The sequence below is a fragment of the Lingula anatina genome, chromosome 4, assembly GCF_051362555.1.
Source record: "Lingula anatina isolate TDL-2025a chromosome 4, LinAna3.0, whole genome shotgun sequence".
NCBI classification, from domain to species: domain Eukaryota; kingdom Metazoa; phylum Brachiopoda; class Lingulata; order Lingulida; family Lingulidae; genus Lingula; species Lingula anatina.
In genome coordinates this window covers 4,494,521-4,510,767 of record NC_141770.1, presented here as the reverse complement: position 1 = coordinate 4,510,767, position 16,247 = coordinate 4,494,521, and the positions used below count along the sequence as shown (strand labels likewise).

At 34.8% G+C, this 16,247-nt stretch overlaps 2 long non-coding RNA genes across 5 annotated transcripts; both read right to left on the bottom strand.

The window, feature by feature from the left end:
• Positions 1-501: 501 nt before the first annotated feature.
• LOC147762110 (uncharacterized) lies at positions 502-3,210 on the bottom strand. Its single transcript, XR_015334243.1, has 3 exons — positions 3,095-3,210; positions 2,353-2,541; positions 502-1,758 (listed from the first exon to the last, which is right to left on the bottom strand). It is a non-coding gene; the product is annotated as an uncharacterized LOC147762110 (long non-coding RNA).
• Positions 3,211-3,689: 479 nt separating this feature from the next.
• Positions 3,690-7,567, bottom strand: LOC147762109 (uncharacterized). 4 transcript variants are annotated; one of them, XR_015334235.1, is made up of 4 exons: positions 7,366-7,567; positions 5,466-6,476; positions 4,430-5,288; positions 3,690-3,897 (listed from the first exon to the last, which is right to left on the bottom strand). It is a non-coding gene; the product is annotated as an uncharacterized LOC147762109 (long non-coding RNA). The 4 variants fall into 4 exon arrangements; XR_015334234.1 differs by having other exon boundaries at positions 4,430-6,476; XR_015334236.1 differs by lacking the exon at positions 7,366-7,567 and adding an exon at positions 7,180-7,339 and having other exon boundaries at positions 4,430-6,476.
• Positions 7,568-16,247: the final 8,680 nt, after the last annotated feature.

The window sequence follows — 16,247 nt, the reverse complement described above, 5'->3', positions numbered from 1 at the left end:
TTTATGACAAAGGGGGCATGGCGCATCCCTGTTCTATTGTTTCCCTAGACGTGCTGATGCTGCTAAGGTCCGCCCACCGAGTTTACCCATGCCAACGGCCCTTGACAACGAAGGCGGGGCAAAGACCAGGCCACCGGTGCCGATGCGTGCAGCATCAGAATCCTCAGAAAAAACATATTTTTTGTTCAAAATGTAAAAATTTTTGTTCTGTTAAACGTTAGATACACATTTAACCAATAATTAGCCATAAAAAACCAAAAATGACGATTTTTAGCTATATTTGGGTACATCCGTACCTTAATAACATCTGTCCAAAGCTGGGGCATTATGGAGTCATAAACATACAGATCAGAGATATGGGGTTATACCACTCTAACAGACAGGTCTCCATTGGTAAAACTAAACCTCGGTTTTTGAAAACTACTTTTATCATTAGACCATGCAGTAAGAAGAGAGACTGGAAATTCCTGCTCACTAAAAAGATTAAAATAAAATAAATAAAATTTTGGCTTAAATATAACACTTGGATGATAACAACCTACTTAAACAAGCATACCTATAGATGAATTACAATATTACAAATTACTCTCAACAAAAAGCTTGTCAAATCTGAAAGATGATAACTTCTCATGGAGTGAAGGTATCATGAAACTTCTATTGGAAATGGATTTGGAGGTGTAATATTGTCGAATCCTCACATAAAATTACTTAGCACATTCAAAAAACACATCATCAGTGGCCTCATACAAAACTTCCACAGTTAACTTGAGGACAAATCTAAATCCAGCACCTATTGCCAATTCAAAAATACATTTAAAAAGGAAAAATATCTGGACGTTGTTCAAGATGATGAAAAAAGAAAAAGCCTTAGTTGTTTTCGCACCAGTGGGCATAAACTCCACATTGAAACAGGCAGATACACTAACACCACTCCTGATACACAAACACATCTACATTGCTGCTTTAATTTGATATACTCAGGAAATACTGTAGCATCAAATCCAAACTGCTAACGATAACAAAACAATAACATAAAATAATCCAGTCATGCTGTTTTTCTAGAGGAATTTAAAAAAAAAAAAAAAAACAAAAACACAGTTTATCAGGTAAACAACAGCTGTGTCACAAAGTGCTGACTATGGCAATGACACTGGACAGCCACAGTGATCAGAATATAGACAGACTGAGTGTCTGTATATAATAAATATGTGATAAAATTTGCAATTATACCTTAATGACCTCACAATAACATATATCATCTATAACACATCATATCTGACCTGAAATATATGTATTCACATTAAAACATTTTCAATGACGTCTTGTTCTCTTCAATGATGGCTTATTGTGTACCATAATCTTACTATATATGCTACCTCTACTAGTACTATAACAGTTTCAATGCATATGGGGAAAATTATTATAAGACATCATAACTGAGATGTTATATCAATTCACTTTTAAACATTTCCATTGTGTCTATTCGTCTTCAGTGATAGAGTATTGTCCAACACAATCTCCTTGCTTTATATACCCTGCCTCTATAGTTTCCATGTATATGGGGGAAATTGATTCTTTGTGTTACCTGGAACCCACATTTGTTGTGTAATTGTACTGTTCCATATAACTGGCTCCACAGGATCTGCTGTGTTTGGAAGTCTTGTTCTGGGTGGTTCTGGCAGCACTCTCTCTCACTCTGGATAAAATTGACCTCTTGGTCTGCCAGCAGCTCTTTACACATTTCCAGAAGTGTATTTGCTAAAATCATAAATGAAATAACTGTCACTGATAAATGTTACTGTTTGCAATGCATGTGAATCATCTCTGTAATACCCTTAAAAATTATTCGTGCATCACAGTGCAAACTATTATCAGACACAATTCAATGATAAGTAATTCAAATATAGGATGCTTTTGTAAAATACAAGAGCATTTTGGTATCACCAAACATGGTATTTATATCTTGATACTGCTCATATGTAATGGTGATCATATAAAGATATAAGTATTCATTTTATGTGTTTTGTGCATACAAGATGAATTGGTTCAAATTCTTCACAAATGACAGGTGTGATGAAAAAAATACTTAATAACTATAAAACTTAAATTTACATTACAATTAAAGCAGTGAAACATTAATTTTATTCATAATAATCTATGCTTTCCTCATTGAAATAACCATTTCACACACCCCCCAAATGTAACAATTGGGTATTTGTGTCTCTACACAAAGGAAAGAGGGGAAACAAATTACCTATCAATCCTTACTTGTATTAAAAAAAAAAACAGCCATACATTTTGTCTGCTATCTGACTGTTCATCTTGTGATCTGCCTTCAAGAAGCCCAGTCACCTGTTTCCAATGGCTGTCTCTGGCTGTTCATTCATCCTAAAACTTGCCACATCCCTTGCACAACTGGATGAGATGAAGATGTTTCTGTTGCTGTCTTTTTATGTCTGCTTCTTATAAAATATGTCCCCCCATGTTCAGACAAGTAAAGTCAGTTCACCTAGAAGACACCATGCTGTATGGAGACTGGAGCTGGAAAAAGAGACATGACAATGTATAAGTGAAGGAACACAAATTATCTAAAAACAAAGAAAAAACAAAAACCTGACAGTCCACCAGAGCCAGTTGGGAAAAATATTAAAACTATGGTGCACTGCCAAGTGCCCACCTTATATGGTAGACATCATTGTTGTGGTGATTGAACTGTGATAAGTTAAAAATGACCTTGTCTTTTAGAGGCTGCTGGACACAATTGTGACTGCTGAGACCAGCACATTCTAAGACTGAACACAGTTAAATAAACAGATCTCTGCCAAATCTGTTGGATTTTGCACACAAAATGCCTAACAATTGCAAAAATCTGGGATAATTATATCAATTGACTGTGACTAATTGAAAGATATTTTCTGAGGAGTAATTTAAGTCACTAAGGAAATAACTAATAAAAATGACAAAATTAATTCAACATAAAGGAAACATAAAATATGATAGCTGGTTTCTTCCTCTACAGAGGAAGATAAGGAGACCAATTATATATTGTCACATGACATGTTAAACAATATCCACCATTAGTTTAGTGAACCACCTGCAAGCAGTCCAGTTACTGTCATGACAATGGGTCATCCCAGGGAAGTAATGACCACTGCTCCACTTTGGATTCAATGAATTTCATCTCAAACTGACCACATCAAGCAGGCCACTATGGAGGCCAAACGTGTGTAAACTAGAAAAATATAAACATTTATTAAACAAGGCAATCAACCACTTGACCACTGATGATAAGAACTAATAAAATTGAGTGCTTCAGCCGACCAAAGAACATGAATTTCAGACACTATGTTTAAAGCACATGCCATATGAACAACATTTTAATTGAACTATTTTGTATAAAAGACTAATGGTTTAAACTAAACAAATAAATTGTTTACAAATGAGAGATATGCCATTAATGACTATAAAGATACAATGCAAATTACAATTTTAATTTTTTAAATAAAGAAGTGTGGATAATTACAAAAGCCCATGCTTTTCAAGTCATATTGGAAACCCCTGGATTCCAAAAATTGTGATAATTGGAGTTTTTGTCACTTCAGAGGAAAGAAAGAAGACCAATTATACCAACTGTTACTTGAAAAACAAAACCAACTGTACATTTTGTGTACAACCTGTAAGCAGTCCATTTACCTGTTTACCATGGCTGTCCTGTCTCTGGCTCTTCACAACCCATTCATCCTGAAACTTGCTGTGTCTTCCACAACTGTGTGAGATGAAGGGATATTCCTGCAGCTGTAATTTCCTGTGTATTTTATATAAACAATATATGTCCCTCATGTTCAGCCAGGTAAAGTCAGTTCACCTAGAAGACACCATGCTGTATGGAGACTGGGGCTGGAAAAAATAGACAAAAGATTATATTAATGAAGTGACACAAATTATCTTAATAAAAACACAGAACCCTGACAGTCCACAAGAGCCAGCATAATATTTAACCTACAATATACTGCCAAATGTCTACCTAATGTGACAGACATCAAAGTTGTGGGGACTGAACTGGGGCAAGTTTAAAGTCTTTTGGAGGCTGCTTTGCACAATTGTGACTGGTACAACTGTCACAATCTTAAACCGATCAAAGTTAAATATACAGAACTCTGCCAAATATTCTGAGATTTTTGAGAAATTTGCACACAAATTGCCTATAAACAATGGCTGTAATAATCTGGGATAAGTATATCAGTTGAATGTGCCTTGTAAATGTATATTTTGTAAGGAGTAACATAAGAAAAGTGAAAAAATTATTTAAATTTAAAGGAAACACAAAATATGATAACTGGTTTGTTGATCTACATGGAAGGATAGAATACAAATTATCTATTGTAACACAACTAGTAAAACAAAACCAAACAATAATTTTGTGCACTACCTGCAAGGAGGTTTTTGTGGCATGGTGATGGGTGATGGTGGGTAATGACCACTGCTCCACCTTGGGTTGAATACATATCATCTGTTATGACCAGGTGCCGTGGGTCTCACTTGCCATGTGCTTCTTTCACACTCGTTCCCATTACCACGTCATCCACCAGGTGGTGGCCTCGGTCAAGACACGACCAATCAGCAGCCATATAAACTTTAAAAAACAGTATTTGTCAATCATTATCCTTGAATATTCTGAATCCTAATGAATTTTCAGTTTTCATATTGTATAAAGTTACATCTTGAGTGCTTTATGCTCAAATTTTTCAGGACAGCGATCCCCCTTCATCCTGATTAAATATAAATTATCTCAGATTACTTTTTTCAGGACAGCGATCCGCCTTCATCCTGATTTAATATAAATTATCTCAGATTATTTTTTTCAGGACAGCGATCTGCCTTCATCCTGATTTAATATAAATTATCTCAGATTACTTTTTTCAGGACAGCGATCCGCCTTCATCCTGATTAAATATAAATTATCTCAGATTATTTTATTTCAGGACAGCGATCCACCTTCATCCTTATTAAATATCAATTTTCTAAGATTCCTTTTTTCAGGACAGCAATCCACCTTCATCCTGATTAAATATCAATTATCTCAGATTACTTTTTTGTAGGACAGCGATCTGCCTTCATCCTGATTAAATATCAATTATCTCAGATTATTTTATTTCAGGACAGCGATCCACCTTCATCCTTATTAAATATCAATTTTCTAAGATTCCTTTTTTCAGGACAGCAATCCACCTTCATCCTGATTAAATATCAATTATCTCAGATTACTTTTTTTTAGGACAGCGATCCGCCTTCATCCTGATTACATTAAAAAAATCTCAGATTACTTTTTTGTAGGACAGCGATCTGCCTTCATCCTGATTACATAGAAATAATCTCAGATTCCTTTTTATTTAGGACAGTGATCCACCTTCATCCTGATTAAATATAAATGATCTCAGATTACATTTTTTAGGACAGCGATCCACCTTCATCCTGATTACATACAAATGATTGAACTGTCTCTTCAATACATAATCTTTTAAGAAACCTGGTTGTCTAATTGTTCTCTTTGGTATGGTGTAAATTGGTTCTTCAATATGATTACTGTTTTTCTCTTGCTGTGGCATCTTCTCATCAACTGAATTCTCTGTATTTAATGCAATACCATCTAAGTTTGGAATATTCTGTGTCTGTTGCTGCAATGTCACTTTTCACTGTAATATATCACCAAGTTGCAATTCACATGCATCATCTCGTCTTCTCATCTCATATGTGTTTTCTTTCAAATACGAGTCTGCTGGAATTTTCAATACATCATCTGTTGTGTTTACGACATTGTTACACAGTTTGAATTGACTTGCGTCTCTGCAGATTGTTCTTCCATCTGTAACTCCATCTGAGAACCATGTATTTCCATGACGATATAGAAAATCAGTTCATACAGTGTTGAGAGTTCGTTTCTTTTGTTCTGTTTAACTAAAACATAGTCACATATGATGAGTGTATTCTCCCTCCAAGTTTGATTAGTGTTCGGTCAGTGAGTGTTTTCTCTGCTATCTCACCAAGAATCGCTGCATTTTCAGATTTGACCATCCATCTGATCATCTTCTCTGTACTATGACCACCCATTTGTGGCAGTAAGTGTGTGGAGAGATAATCTGGGTCTGCATCATTCTTTCCTGGCTCATATACCACTTCATAGTCAACATCTTGTAAGTCCATCACCCATTTCTTTATTCTCGGTGGTAATTTTGCTTGTGCTTTGTTAAACATGGGTACTAATGGTTTGTGTGCTTCAATAATACTAAATTCTTCTCTCATGTCCCAGTATGGTTCAATGTCCTCATCTTTTCTGTATAGATTGCTAATTCCAATCTCCTGTTGAGATTCTCCCTCCAAGTTTGATTAGTGTTGGGTCAGTGAGGGTTTTCTCTGCTATCTCATTGAGAATCACTGCATTTTCAGATTTGACCACTCTGTCAAACTGTGTGCCTGAGCTGAAAAAACAAAAAAACAAAAAAGAGAAACACTCATTATAAACATTCAACAGGCCTGTAGCCAGCTATTTCAAAAGTTTTTTCTCCTACAAAAAGTGGACCTTTTACCATGAAACCACTGTGTACCTAAATGAAAATTTTCCCAGAGGGAACCTTTTCCCGGCAAAAAGGACTGTTCGTTCGTACTCCCATCATGTCTAAACTGGCAGTGGTCCTGGGCAAAGTCAAACTTGGCAGCTTCCTCATATTCACAGAAATTTGTACTTTCAAAAAATTGCTAATATGCATCTGATGTTTTGCCATGACTTCATGTAAAAAAAAAAACAAACTTAAAATTGTCATCATTTCATATTGGCAATTTAAGCTAAATTTAGAGGGACATTTGTTGTGACTTTGCATCTTAAGGGGCCCAACATGCCTCAAAATGTGTCACAACACTATATTCAATACAAAAATGGTGCATTCCAGATGTAACATTGTAATAATGTGATGTTATACTTGGCTACATACTGGGGTATGTATGAATTCCTAACATGCAAAAACATTACTTCACTCCAGTTGGAGGGCTATGGCTAAATAGAGAGTTATAAAGATACCTGATAGGACGAAGTGAACACTGCAAAAATCCCCACATATAACTTTTTAGGACAACATATAGAAACCCTATTGCTTCCTAACTCTGCTAGAACTTTTTACGTTTTACCTCAGATATTTCCAGGAATCCAGATCAACTGAATAACACTTATAACACTCCCTTTATCTATCCTCTAGCTCTTGTATCTACAGCTCCTTCCTCTCTCTCTCTCTCTCTCTCTCTCAAAAGCCCCGCCCAACTGTCGCTTTCAATCCCAAGACTTCCGGTACCAGATCACTGCAAAAAAGTACTCACCCTTTTGTCATTAAGAATGTGTTTGCATGCATTTAAAAGGATGCTGGAATCGTGGAATGTCCTACTGCTTCAGATCAAATTTTTATGGTAACCCATAAATATATCTTGGCCTTAGTATAACGTTATTTCATAACGTGTAAAATTTTCCCGCTCCGCCCGACTAAGTAGGTCAAAGAAAACCCGCAGTGAATACTGGGTCACATCTCGGTACATCCGGTCACTTGAAGCGCCGCGTCCAAGTTATTATCTTTTGATTTTTTGTTTAGATATGATATTGTTGATTATTGATTGAGAATAAATTATTACAAAAAAAGGTAATTATAAATTCTTTTTTATTGTTATTATTATATATTTTCTTTTTGCTTCAACTTTTGCTGGATCCCAGCACTGCTAACACAACGTTCAATTTGAGCAAATGGAGCATTTAAAGACCTTCGCATTTAGAGCAATTAGGTCCTACCATTAAAAGTATAGTAAACGTACTAAAAATATTCTTAAGTCAATTTTTGCTTAAATATCCTGCATAGCAACTAGTACCTGTACTTTACTTTTATAGACAGTGCTAGAGACTGCGCTAGTATAGGCTTATATTAGATGCGCTAACTAATTTATTTTCAAAAGGTTTAATTTTTTTCCTCAATTCCAAGTATATTTTCTCAATGCCTGGTAACGACGGTTTTGCAAATGGCTTTTTAAGAGAATGCAAATTTGTCGTGTTTCGTGTAAAACATTTGACTGTGCCCTATTAACATATCGTCCAGCTAATCATGCTGGGAAGGGGGGGGGGGGGGGGGAGGAGTGATCATAGTTCATGGCCACAAAAAATAAAACCATCAAATCACAAATCACACATATTAATTAAAAACTTTATTCGTATCTCACTGAAAAAGCTAGTCTAAACAGGAATCTTTCTTTTAAAAATTATTAAAGACATCCTTACATTTTATTCATATCTGTGAATATCTAGTGAAAACTCCATCTGTAACTCTCTCTCTCTCTCTCTCTCTCTCTCTCTCTCTCTCTCTCTCTCCGGTTGTCTCTGGCCGAATTCACAATCAGTTGATCCTCGGACCACAATCAGATAACAAACCTCTTTTATGATAAATAACTGCTATGACTGATAAATGAAACTACATATTTTTCATTCGACCGCATCTTCCGTATCTTTACGAAAAAAAAAAAAATATATATATATATATATATTGAAAACGCATATGAAAAGATTAACTCTGAAAAGATGAAAAAAAATGCCCGAGCTTTTGGCCTGTGAACCTTCTTCAGATACCAAAGCAAGAAAAAACAAGCAAACTATAGGGATGCACGGTGACGTATGATGCATGTAAAAGGAGCACGAAGTTAGGTGTGCGTGATAAAGTTTACGTAATAATAAAACAAGAATAATATTCGTTGAGATACTCATTGTCTCTATAAAGTCCTTTTTCAAGTGTCTAATATTTTTATGAACTTATACTCGACAATCGGCTTTGTCTTGTGTCGCGTATGTGTCCTTTTAAAATGGTGACTGTTTGTGCTGTAGAGGTTCTTGATGCGAGCTTTAAGTTTCGAAAAGGACGGAAGGCAGCTTTTTTCTATCGTTTTTATTTTTAATTATTATTATTTCTATTATATCAATTATCTTCACTTGTACTTTTTATTACAGCTACAAGCAAGGCAAGCAAGAAGTCTCTCTCAGTGAATCGCGAACTGCTGCTGCTACCACCCAGACATTAACTAGATATTGTAAATATATATCGGCACATGAATCAATAAGATATCAGACAACTTTCACGGAAAATAAACTGAAATTAAAGCTGGATATTCTTTTATCTATTATCATTTCGCATTTAAGTTAAATCTCGGCAAGTACGTCTTCATCACCATCATACTTCCGTCGCAGTCCGAAGCTCAAACAGTGCACATCAAAACCGTAAATAGGAGATCCTTACGTAGGAAACCAAGCGCTAGAGAACGGCATTCTTGTTGGCGGTATTGTCACTAATTTATAGAATCATGAACAAATCTGGATGACTCTATCTATAACAAAGTAATTATTACCTAAAAATAAAAAAATTACTTTTCAGAATAATACAAGAAAAATTAATGAAAAGAACAAAGGCAAAATAATTTTAAATTGAAAATGAAACCTGAACAACAAATACAGCTTCAAGCAAATGGAAATGAAAATAGAATATACACACCCTTGACTTACGAGTTAAGCTACAATTAATTTTTAAAATAATGTCGGTACCTTGTCAATGTATGGCAGGACTACGTGAAAATGACACCCTCCCCTACACATACACTAAACACACACACGCGCGCGCGCACACACACACACACACACACGCACACACACACACACACAGGCTCATCGTCGAAGAGGGGGAGAGCCAAATTCAATCATTGAAGTTGTACATCGGTTCACTATTTGTCCTAAGTAAATCATCATAAAATAAACGAATCAGAACAAAATTACAATAAAGCGCGGAATGTGCAGACCAGCATCATCTACAACTGTGGGTTTGGATACAAAACTGCTCTTCCCCGTTGCCAACGCTCTCAATTCAGTATCTTTTAAAATAAAATGTTTTATTTTACATAAAAATACGTATAAAACAACAGATGTAATATTGTTCATTAACCCAAATATGTTATACATGTAGCATTATCAAAATAGAACAACCATATCTTCTTGAACATGAAAAGTCACATTAGAATCCCCCCCCCCCCCCCCATCCCACCAATACGCCCCATTTCTATTGATACCATACAAACTCAGCGTGTGTAGGTGTGTGAAAACTAAAGTAGATCAAAAGTTCACGGATAGGATATGCCATGTAAGGATTCATAGGGGAGATAGGTAATCTCCTTTTGCTCTTTTTTTTATCCTGTCAATTTTGAGAAGAAATACAGTGAATCGGTGTCTCTCATTGCACTTAGTCAATATAAATTCAAATATGTAAAAATATCTTTCCTTTATCACGTAATTCGTCAGATGTAATAAAACACAGCATTTCCCTAGGAAACCTTGACCCCCTCTTGTGAATGCAATGTGCCGTCTGCAGAGCTCAGCGTCTGCTACCTCGCTGGATGCTTCGCGGTTCCCGGGAGTTGAACAGTTAACGCGGTCCAAAAAATTTTAGGGAGAGTCAGATGAAATAGAGAGGGACCGTGGCATCTATAAAGTTCTACATGGTGAAGCTGGAGATGTGGGCTAGTTTTACTCTTTTCTTTCAAAGTTTGCAATATACTCTGACTTTCAGTACCCGCATGCAACCAAAATATTTTGCTGGTATCTCCCACTTGTGTCTCCCCCTAAAACGCTCCACACTAAAAAATCAATAATCGTATGGCAATCTTATACAGGCAATTGACCTACTTTTATACCCATGCAGCTAACAACGAGTTTTATGGCTGTGGAGTGAAAACGTGATACAAAAATTATTTCTAATTACATAATTTACAAACAATGCATTTGGAATAAACGTGTCCAGATTTGTGAGCAAAAGATGACATTGCTATTTGAAAATAATGAAGAAATTGGAGACAAGCCAAAATCAGAAAAAAATGCATTTTTTCTCTTATATGCAAATTAGGTTCCTTGAAGTAATATAAGACTGGCCGGAAGTGATGTTCATATCAGAGATTTGTAATGATGATGATCTTGATGGCTTTGATGATCTTAATGTTGATTCAAAAATATTTTCAAAGTTTTCAGTTGTCATCTGGTGAGAAAGAAATTTTCTGCACTAACACACGAGTGAAAAATAATTAGTAAACGCGCCTCAGAGATGCGCTGCAGACGTCACGGCTTTTGGGCGAAAATCACACGCGACATTTCGTCATAATTATTTGATATAGGTAAAAAAACTGTGATTGAAAATGGATATCAGCAAAGCATTAAAATTTTGACAGCATTTCTGTTTATTTGTGTTCGACAAGGATGAATTTAATTAGAATACTCTCTCTCTTTTTAAGCGAATATAAAGGAGAAAGCCGAGCGAAAAAAATAATGCGCATAACAGTCAAAATATTCAGAAGTAAAAAAATTCAGAGTTAAAAATCTTGTTGGCCACTACAGTTCCTCTTCATAGAGGGTCACATGCAAAATTTTAAGGCGACTTGTAGCCTTTTCAATTGATGTTGTAAAGTAAATGACTTACACTTTCACTAACTGCAGATAAAGATTATAACGGAATCAAACAAGTTAAAGGAAAGGGAGTTATTGAGTGTTGCGCCGACAGACAACTCACAACGTAAATAACAACAACAACAATCTACACGCAATATGGTAACGTGCATATCGGTAACGCAGTGGCCAATTAAGAGGTTTCTGAAAAATATATCGCACCAATATTCCCCTCTTGAAATTAGAATTTTGCCTAACCTTTGTATATTTTTAATTGGAAAATCTACTTATTGATATTATTCCAATTTTTCATAAAAATTATTTGTTTTTCTTATAAAAAATAAAGTGAAAGGGAAAAGATTAGAGGGAGAAAAAGAGAAAAAAACAATTGAACACACATATTAATTAATTTTCCCCCAAAATATCCTTTATTACAGTGAAATAATGGTTTTTTGAGTTATGTGGATGACAGACAAACAGGGGTGAAAACATAACCTTTTTGGCGGAGGTAATTAGTTCAATAATGAGACGGTTAACATGCCAAAGAATTGAAAATAGCATAGGTGACAGCAATGTACAGACATGGCTGAAAATAAAAATCATATTTAAGTGAATGTTGCAATGGTGTGGGACAAATTTTCTTCCAGCCTTCTTAAAGCTTTTATATTTGTACAACATTAATAAAATTTCCATCTGAAGACGTCTATACAAATGTCACATGACATACAGTTTAAAGCGAGAAGGAAAAAGCATTATTATGTCTTGTATATTGTAAAATTAAAATTTATCTTCTACCCTTTTCTGAACCAAGACAACAGTTCTTGGAATGTTGAGTACACCAAGCAAGCCAACACAGATGCATTTCTAGGATAATGTATTAAAACAAACTGCAAAATGCTATTTTGGATTTTCAGCTGGATTCTTAATTTCAACTCCGCTGTTACATTAACTAAGCAGTATCATCTCCCTCACATTTTTAAATACAACAAAAATATCATTATTACGGGTCAGATTATACTTGTCATAGAACTTTTTTGTTGGTTGTATTTGCCTTAGCACTTCTTTTAATTCAGTCCCTTAATCCAGTTAATATATGTGCTAACTACTATGTAACAATACAGTCTCATGGTTACCTCTTGCAATCTGTAAAGCCTACAGATTAATCAAGATTTTAAACATCTGTTAACTGATTTCTTATTGTTAAATTAGCAACAAATAAACCAAATATTGGTACGACAGTTCTTTGAGGAATATTTTCGGTTATTTGCAAGCATGAGGGCTCAAGCTTCTGCAAATTGCAACTTCAGCACAAACACTATATTCAAACAGGAGGACCAACTCTTTAATAGCGTAACATTTTATCTGGAATTATTTAGTAAACAGGAATCCAATTCTTCATCAGAGCTGAAAGACTGCACCCATACAAGAACATATATTTTATATGGGTTTAATATATCACTTCATAATAAAGTTTCATCATAAGTATCAACGTCTATTCTGCTTTGGGCGAGATATATTCCCCCCTGAGCTTTGCCTCATCTGTGGAATGATCATCAAGAATTTAATGCTCAAAAATCTTAATTTGATCTCATAAATCTGTATCAGTGACTAAAACATCAGTGTTGTAATCGTTTTCTGTCATATCCAAAGTCTGGTGTGCTGATGTCCACAACATTGCCTCCATGGAAAGCCATCGTTCCTGCAGGTGCCCCAGTCTGAACTCGCCCCCACCACTGGAATGCAGGGCCTTGCTCATACTGAAATCATAGCAACAACTATTTCAATATGCAGGGGAACCATTCGATATGATTACCAAAAATATAGGATTTTGACTTACAATAAATAAAAAATGAATCTTTAAAGAAATTGCTGCAATGGTTATACCAAATGTGCCTTTTAGAATAAACTGTTTGAAACTGAATACTTTATTTTGTCTGATGCATTTGATATTAACTAAAATGGCTTAACAAATATTTTCTAAAATTCTTTGTAAGAGAGAGAGAGAGAGAGAGAGAGAGAGAAATCTCACCTTCTTCTTTGCAGAAATAGGCACACAATAATAATGATTGGCCACTAATAGGATGACCATAGTATAATGGGGACCACAGTGGCAGCTGTTTCTGAAATAACACATTTACTGGGAATGTTTCAAATCAGGAAGGGAAATAATTCAACAAAGAAGTAACAGGAACTTATTTACAATGATAAAATTACCATACAGCAATTTGACAAGAACAACCAAGACTGACATAAGATGAATATACTCAGATGTAAAATGTTAAAAGAAACTTACCATGAGACACAGCCAAACCTGAATCAAGCGCCCCCTGGTGTGATGAGGCACAAGTGAGATCAGCCACTGTTGTTGTCTCCACAGAGGTTTGGACCTAAAATACAATGTGGGATAGGTAAATATGTAAATAATAACAACAACAAAGTTATTGGTCATATACATATATATATATATATATATATATATATATATATATATATATATATATATATATATCAAGAGGCATGTTTCTCACAGCTTCCATGTAATTTGGTATCCACAGATATCCTGACAAACCTAAATTGAAATATCCTATTGCAATCACTCAATGTCTTACATTCTGTAAGCTAGGACAAAATACTTTAATTTCTTTCAATTTCACTTATTTTAGTTAAATCCTTGAAAAATAAAATGACAAAATCAAAATTCACATAATGAATATATTTTATCCAAAATTAAATATTTTCACTTTTATACATGACTTTTATACATTTCTTGGCAAAAAATAATGTAAACTAAATATTTTTTTCAGTACTTTGTATCTGTTGCAGAGGATGCATGACCTTCTTCTAGAATATTTAGAATGCAGTCATAGTGCAGTTAGAATACTGTTCAAATGTCATTCGATAAATTTCCTCTTGGAATGCACTTGACATGACAAAAACATTCGAGGCTGGCCACAAAAATGGGTAGAAATATTTGGAATGCACTCAGAATTTTTGGAATGTTTTTAGAATGCTCTTCGAATATCCTGGAATGCACAAAGAATTGTATTTCAGACGCCATTCTCAATCATTCCGCCTCTAGTGTGACAGGGATTTTATACCCTGCCAGAATGTTTCGAATGTGCCTCGGATGAGCTGAAATGATAATGTTGCCAGCAATCGAACTACACTAGTGCGCCGTTCAAAGTATTTTCTAAATATTCTTACTACCTTCTGACAGCATTATAAATATTCCTAGTTTTCCAACTACATTCAAACTGCTTTTGAGAGCTAATACAGTCGAAAGTGCACTAATCATTCCAGGCAAATTCAAGGGCATTCTGAGTATTCCAATGGTACTCTTACAATAATTAAGGTCAATTTGAAATTTTTCCCTGAATGTGGTGCGAATTTAAAAAATTCTTCGTTCAGGCTCATTCTTCTTGATTCCTGCTGATTCCGAATAAATGTGACATGGGTATGTATTACTAGCTGACCATCTTGGGACAGCTTCCTGATGTAATGGTGGTTGGTAAAGACAATGAAAGGCTCAATATCTGAAAATAATATTTTTTCTAATTTAAGGTTTATTAAAAGATGTGAAGTAGAATAACTGAATATCTTCACTTAAAAGTAATTAGAAAAGTAATAAGAGCGAATCAAAATAAATTTTTCTCAGCAGAATTAATTTAAATTTAAAATGGATATTTGAAATTGATTCAAAACTATAAGGTTTACAATTAACATTGCATCTTTTTGAAAGACCAATTGATTTGCCTGATATATATATATATATATATATATATATATATATATATATAATTAAGTAGTCGTCAATGTAATCCCTTGATTAAAAAAGGTGACATTAGAGTTGCAACCTTCAGTACTGGAAAAACAAACAGTAAAATTACAATAACCAAAACGTACTACCATCAAGACAAAAAAACCTGCTACTTACTGTCTCTTCTTTTTCAAATCCACCCATCAGCTGTCTCTAGGTTGCCATCGCAATACTTACAGAGAGTCTCTTCATATTCAATGATATCTGCAACAGAAATAAAAAATATTTTGCTGAATGGCATTTGAAAACAGCATCAAATGTAATTTGCACTTGATTTTATGTGATGGCCAATGAATTCTCACACATATGTATCACTTTAGATGTGAAGAAAATTTTTTCTGAACAGTATCGCTTAAACTGTCAATTTTTTAAAATGTTCAAATACAAAGAAAATTGAGTTAATCAGAATTACCTAATAGTATATTCTGAACTAATTAACGCCAGGGAATTATATCGTAGGGAATGGAAACGGGTGGGGGTGTGACAATTTCAAGCAGTGTCATTGGTCCTTATCAATAGAAAGCTGATAACAATAGAACCCTAAGTGTGTTAAGTCCGGGTGATTTAACAGAGACGACCAATAGCCAATCACAGAATACATAACACAAATTATGCGCCATGTATGAACAATCAGAAGGAAAATTTTAACGCTCTCTAGAAATGTACTTCTAAATTCCTGTTTAAGGAGAGTGGATGGGGAAACGAAGCAATAATATGGTATATTAGACCCTCTGGACTATGTGAGTACAAAAACTTTTGTGTTTATGCCACATGTGAAGGTAAAATTTGACGTGTTTGCTACCCATCTATCACAAGTGCTTTTGGCCATTACTACGCCATCTTGGTCTTTGTTTGAACCCTAGCCAACCTTCGTTGTTCACAATGCCGTAGGATAATAAAAAATTCTATGCAGTAGCAGCAGGTAGAGACATAGGA